The sequence below is a fragment of the Triticum dicoccoides genome, chromosome 7B (genome assembly GCF_002162155.2).
Source record: "Triticum dicoccoides isolate Atlit2015 ecotype Zavitan chromosome 7B, WEW_v2.0, whole genome shotgun sequence".
Lineage (NCBI taxonomy): Eukaryota > Viridiplantae > Streptophyta > Magnoliopsida > Poales > Poaceae > Triticum > Triticum dicoccoides.
In genome coordinates, this window is record NC_041393.1 from 328,770,273 (window position 1) to 328,777,803 (window position 7,531).

Genomic DNA, 7,531 nt, shown 5'->3' on the forward strand with positions numbered 1-7,531 from the left:
GTCTAGTCTCTGTGCATCAGTGTCATCCCTGGATTGGTAATCCTGACATGCACAGTACTCAAGGATTTATAACAGAGTTTCAATCACACACTTATTACATCGAATGTCTCAAAAGAGAACTTATTACAATAATATGGCTCAAGGCCATCTAAAGAAGATAACAGCGGAAGGCTTGGAAGATAAAGTGAGTCCATCAACTCCAACGGCATAGCTGAGTGAACGACAACGACCTATGGCACCTTACTCATCGTCTGAAAAGTCTGCAACATGATATGTTTTAGCCCGAAATGGGTCAGCACATGGAATATGCTGGCAATGTAACACATAGAGCAATGAACAGAATAAATGCTATCACTACATGCATATATTGCTGGTGGAAAGCTCTATGATTACAGTTTTTGCATAAAGCCAATTTTCCCTACTACAAAGGAATAAATTTTTGTTTAACTATCATGGTGGTTGTTAAACATTGAGAAGGTTCCTCCAACTCAATCCCAATTAATCATCATCATTAAACCCAAACAAATTAATTTAGAGTGATGAGATCAACATGATAATCCAAGAACTAGGTACTCAAGATGTCCATAACCGGGGACACGGCTAACCATGATTAGCTTATACACTCTACAGAGGTTTGCACACTTTTCCCCACAAGACTCGATCTCCTCCGTTGGATTTCTTGCACTGCATGATGTTTGAGAAACGGATGACCGAGACACAGTCTTTCAGAAGCATTAACTCTTTACTCTAGGTAGACAGTATCACCTGCATCCCCTACATCTGCTAGTCTACCACTGAAAGAGGTCACACAACATACTCAACTATGCCAGAGCCCATATTGGCTTGTGGCTGCACATGGAAGTTTCTAGCATGAATAATCTTATGATCCCTTTGATCCTGGGTGGCGAACCGTAGGATGATCACACGGGTACTCCGGGATATCCTAGGACAACACTGAATTCTCCAGGTGCCCTGACAACCACTGGATACTCGAGGGTGCCTCAACCAATCCACCCAGATGTGTATTTAAGTAGCCACCTTAAGTTAACCATTAATTTACAATACTCACATCTGTCATGGATACACTCACTCAATCCACGTCTACGAGCATACCATAGCAATCCTGAGCATAACATAGAAGTAACTTCCAAAGGTTTGATAATAAAAGGGCAATAGGTTCTACATCATCATATACTTCCAAAACCCACATGTTATTCAGATCCTAACCATGCGATGTTTGAGGGTTGAGACTAATGCATAAAAACTGGGTAATAAAGAGATATGATCAAAGTGTTACTTGCCTTGCTAATGATCCGCAAAACCTAGAGACCCATAGTAGCACGCTTCGCACTCCGGGAATTCTCTTGAAAACAAACAATAACATACATAAGCACTCAACTAGAAGCACAGGTAAAACTCAAATAAGAAGATCTAACCAGAAAGTTCAACTGAAGAACTCCGGTTTGCAAAAAAGAATCAAATCAAACGGAGCAACGAAACCCAAACTACGAAAGAAACAAGATTCGTTTACTAATCTGGATTGAAGTCAAATTTTACAATACCAAAATCTTGTTCAAGTTGGTTAAACAAAAAGAGGGCTTCGAGACGAAGATCTAGGCGCCTATTTCATCTAATTCGGATAAACGAGCGAAAAGATAAACTAAAATGAAGATTAGGGCAGAAATCACGATAAAAAATAATCGCAGAAAAACCCTGGAAAATAAAACGAGATGAACAGGCTAACGAACAAATGTTCACTGTCTGCGGCTAACCGACGAACAAGGTTCGTTAGAATGAACGTACGGACGAACATCCGCTATTTAACTAAACCAAAAAACAACGAACCAAACTAAATAAAAAAACTAGATCTAGGGTTTCGAAAAAAAACCGACGGTTTTCCTAAGAAAACTGGACGGCGGCGGCGGCTACCTTGGTGGCGGGGTCGGCGGCGGCTCCGGCGGTGGCGGGGAGACGAGATGGCGACGGCGGACAACGGCGGCGGCGGCGCGTGGATCGAGGTGGCGACGTGACGGCTAGGGTTTGGGGGCGGTGGCGGCTTGCAGATCGAGGGGACGGTGCGGCAGCTAGGGTTTGGGGGTGGCGGGGCTGGCGGCTGGGGTGGCGGCGGGGTCGAGCCGCAACTTATAAAGCCTGGGCGGACAGAGTCCGGGTTAGGCACGGCCAGTTTAGGTCGTGCATTGTTTTTTTAAATAATCCTGACGCAGAAAAAGAAATAAAAGAAATACTAAACAGAGTCCAAAAATCCTGAAATAAATTTTCACGGTCCTCTAATAATATTTCGGACAAAGAGAACATTTATTTGGGCCACTAATGCAATTTTGAAAAACACATTTTTTTCCTAATTCAAATAAAATAGTAAATATTTGATTTTAACATTTTTCCTACAATATTTCTTTTATTTTGGAGAAGTCATTTCATCTCCTCTCTTTTATTTGATCATTTGAAATATTTGAAGAGAAAAATAACTAAACCAAATGATCCTCTTTTCAAAATTTGAGAAAAACTCAAATATGAAAATAACGAAATCCCCAACTCTCTCCGTGGGTCCTTGAGTTTCTTAGAATTTCTAGGATCAACCAAAATGCAATTAAATGTGATATGCAATGATGACCTATGTATAACATTCCAAATTGAAAATTTGGGATGTTACAGCATGTTTGTTTGGTAACCATGGGAAGTGCACCTTTTGCACCGACCGAGTATCTATTCTTGGCTATGTTGTTACTCCACAGGGAATTGAAGTTGATAAAGCCAAGATTGAAGCTAATGAGAGTTGGCCACAACCCAAAACGGTCACACAAGTGAGGAGTTTTCTTGACCTCGTTGGATTCTATAGGCGTTTTGTGAGAGATTTTAGCACCATTGCTGCACCTCTCAATGAGATTACAATGAAGGATGTGCCTTTTGTTTGGGGTACCGCATAGGAAGAAGCCCTCACGGTACTGAAAGATAAGTTGACACATGCTCCTTTACTCCAACTTCCTGATTTTAATAAGACTTTTGAGCTTGAATGTGATGCTAGTTGAATTGGATTAGGAGGTGTGTTATTACAAGATGGCAAACTTGTTGCATACTTTTCTGAAAAATCGAGTGGGCCTAGTCTAAATTATTGTACTTATGATAAAGAATTATATGCTCTTATTCGGACTTTAGAAACATGGAAACATTATTTATGGTCCAAAGAACTTGTTATACATTCTGATCATGAATCTTTGAAACATATTAAAAGTCAAGCTAAACTGAATCATAGACATGCTAAATGGGTTGAATTCATTGAGACTTTCCCTTATGTCATTAAACACAAGAAGGATAAAGTAAATGTTATTGTTGATGCATTGTCTCGTCACTATACTATGCTTTCACAACTTGACTTCAGAATATTTGGTTGGGAGACCATGAAAGATCAATATGTGCATGGTGCTGATTTTAAAGATGTATTGCAGAATTGTAAAGAACGAAGAACATGGAACAAGTTCGTCATTAATGATGGATCTGTGTTCCGTGCTAACAAGCTATGCATTCCAGCTAGCTTCGTTCGTCTTTTGTTGTTGTAGGAGGCGCATGGAGGAGGATTAACGGGACACTTTGGCGTGAAGAAGACGGAGGACATACTTGCTACACATTTCTTTTGGCCAAAGATGAGACATGATGTTGAGCGTTTTGTTGCTCGCTGCACTACGTGTCAAAAAGCTAAGTCATGACTCAATCCTCATGGTTTATATATGCCTTTGCCTGTACCTAGTGTTCCTTGGGAGGATATATCTATGTACTTTGTTCTAAGTTTACCTCGAACAAAGAAGGGGAGGGATAGCATATTTGTTGTCATGAATAGATTCTCGAAAATGGCACACTTAATACCATGTCAAAAAAGTGATGATGCTGTTAATGTTGCTGATTTGTTCTTTCATGAAATTATTCGCTTGCATGGCATGCCAAATAATATTGTTTCAGATCGTGATACTAAATTTCTTAGCCACTTTTGGAGATGTTTATGGGCTAAGTTGGGGACTAAACTGCTTTTTAGTACTACTTGTCACCCCCAAACAGATGGACATTGTCTACTATGCTTAGTGCTGTTTTGAAGAATAATAAGAAAATGTGGGAAGAATGCTTGCCTCATATTGAATTTGATTATAATCGTTCATTGCATTCTACTACTAAGATGTGCCCTTTTGAAATTGTGCATGGTTTCCTACCTCGTGCACCTATTGATTTTTTGCCTCTTCCATCTTCGGAGAAGGTTAATTTTGATGCTAAACAACATGCTGAATTGATCTTAAAAATGCATGAGTTAACTAAGGAAAACATTGAGCGTATGAATGCTAAATATAAACTTGCTGGAGATAAGGGTAGAAAACATATTGTGTTTGCACCTGGAGATCTTGTTTGGTTACATTTGCGTAAGTATAGATTTCCTAATTTGTGCAAATCAAAGTTAATGCCACGTGCTGATGGTCCTTTTAAGGTGTTAGATAAAATAAATGATAATGCATATAAACTTGAGTTGCCTGCAGATTTTTGGGTTAGTCCCACTTTTAACATTGCAGATTTGAAGCCTTATTTGGGTGAGGAACATAAGCTTCCGTCGAGGACGATTTCATTTCAAGAAGGAGAGGATGATGAGGACATCAATACCATTGTTACACCCACAACCCCTGCTGCTATACATACTGGACCAATTACTAGAGCTCGCGCATGCCAGTTAAATTACCAGGTACTTTTGTTTCTTGGTAATGATTCTAATGTTCATGAGAATATGTTGCTGCCTAAATTGGATACATTTGTTTTGCTTACAAATGAAGAGCCTAGCTGGGAGAAGGATGAACATTGGAGCAAGAACAAGCATGGAGATGATGGCATGCGCAAGGGGAACAAGAACGGAGTTTCAAGTGATGATTTCAGCACTATGAAGCCACCGTAATGAGTGCAAGAAGGCTTGGACGAAATATACAAGATGCCACTTCAAAAATTTCGTCCAGAGGCTATTATAGGTGTTGTGTCACCTTATTATTGGGCCAGGCCCATGTAATTTAGAAATACATAAGTATAGGCTATTTTTCGAGTCCGTGTGTGTGGGGAAACAAGAGATAGGGTTGGTTTCAGACCCCTCTTGCAAGGGTCATGAAAGTCACCCCCTCTTCCTCCATATATACAGCCCTTAGGGCATCGTTTAGACTTTGGGTTTTGTTTAGATTAAAGTTCGCCATAGCTGCAACTTCGCATACTTCATTTGTGTTCAATGACCAGACAAAGACGTCACAGAACCCCATGTTCATCAATAAAGCTTTCTCTTATATTCACAATATCAAGATTGCAATCTCAGATTCTTGCTTGTTCTTCGTTTGCTTGCAGGAAATATACCCTCATGCTCAGGTTGATCATGCTCCGACGTTGTTAATAAGCTCTCGGAGTTGGTTTAGCAATTGTTAAGGCGCAACGTCCTCGCACGTTCGTAGTCGGATCATCGAAGTCTACTCCACGCAAAACGATAGCCACCACCTCATCGAAAGACGATACACCTTTGCCTCTATCACTAAGTGGGTAGAAGCTATTCCAACTAGCAGTTATGATCATAACAGCTCCATGAAAATGCTGAAAGAAGTTATTTTCCTAAGGTTTGGAGTCCCTAGATATTTAATGACTGATGGTGGTTCACATTTTATTCATGGTGTTTCTATAAATTGCTTGCTAAATATGATGGAAACCATAGAATTGCATCTCATTATCACCCGATCTAGTGGTCAAGTTGAACTTAGCAATAGAGAAATAAAGTTGATATTACAAAAGACTGTTAATAGATCAAGGGAAGATCTGTGTAAGAAATTTGATGATGCACTATGGGCTTATAGAACTGCTTATAAAAATCATATGGGCATGTCTCCATACAAAATGGTTTATGTAAAAGCATGTTATTTGCCTCTTGAGTTATAACATAAAGCATATTGGGTAATTAAGGACCTCAACTATGATTTCAAACTTGCCAGTGAAAAGAGGTTTTTCGATATTAGCTCACTAGATGAATGGAGAACCCAAGCTTATGAAAATGCCAAACTATTCAAAGAAAAATTCAAAAGATGGCATGACAAAAGAATCCAAAAGCGAGAATTCAAAGTTTGTGAATATGTTCTATTGTACAATTCTTGTTTTAGATTTTTTGCAGGAAAATTTCTCTCCAAGTGGGAAGGACCATATATCATCGAAGAAATCTATCGCTCTGGAGCTATCAATATCAATAATTCCGAAGCCACTAATCCGAAGGTGGTCAATGGAAAAAGAATTGAGCACTATATTTCAGGTACACCAATTAATGTTGAAACCAATATTATTCAAACCATGACACCGGAGTAATACATAAAAGAGACATTCCAGAACACTCTAGAACCTTGAAGGAAGAGGTCTGTGATACCGTAAGTAAACCGACTCCAAAAATTCCGCAAAAATGTTTTTTGTGAGTTTTGGAGTATTAGAAAATAAAAAGAATAAGAAATAGTTGGGAAGGCAACACCGGTGCCCACTAGGCACCAGGGCGCGCCTGCTCCACCCGGCGCGCCCTGGTGGGTAGTGGCCCCCTCGGGTACTTTCCCGACTCTATTTTCCTATCATATACTTGTTTCCCAAGATAAAAATTCTTTATATAAACCCCCGGATGATTTGACCACCTTATCATGGAGAAATCCTCTATTCTTGTTTCGTGTTGTTTTTCTGCCAGATCTATCAAGCCAGGCATCATGTCTTCTCCCTCCTCCAATAAAGTAGAAGAAGATGCTTTTCTATTGAAGATGGAACTAAGGAGGGAAGAACATAAAGAAATCACCAAGGAGGACGAGGTCAAGGAAGTTGCAGGGGATCAAGCTCAAGAAGGGGAAAAGGCCATGCTCATGGGGGTAGTTGAGAAAGAGGAAGATATCCTTCAGCCTTACTATAACCATCTCACCCCCACTAAAATCGAAGCCTTTAAGGCCTTTGAAATTATTTGTGTTCAGAATACATATCTCACTCGTGAAATTATTTTGTTGGAAGAGGAAAACATTGCGCTTCGGAGCATCAACCGTAGATTGGAGTACCTATAGAGGCTGAAGTGTGAAGCCACTACCTCATCATCACCACCATCACCAAAGAAGGAGACTTAAACACACGGGTATGGGCACTACCCTTGGCATGTGCCAAGCTTGGTGGAGATGCCATGGTACTGATAGAGGCAAAGGTGTCCCGTCTTTCGATGAGATGATGGATTTCGCTTTGGTGGAAGTCGACTTTGACGATCCGACTACGAACGTGCGAGGACGTCGCGCCTTAGCAATCGCTAAACCAACTCCGAGAGGTTATTGACCATGCCGGAGCACGATCAACCTGACCACGAGGGTCTGTTTCCTACGAGCAAACGAAGAACAAGCAAGAAACTAAGATTGCAATCTGGATATTGTGAATATAAGATGAAAGCTTTATTGATCAAGGTGGGGTTCTGTGACGCCTTTGTCTGGTTGGTGAACACAAACGAAGTACGCGAAGT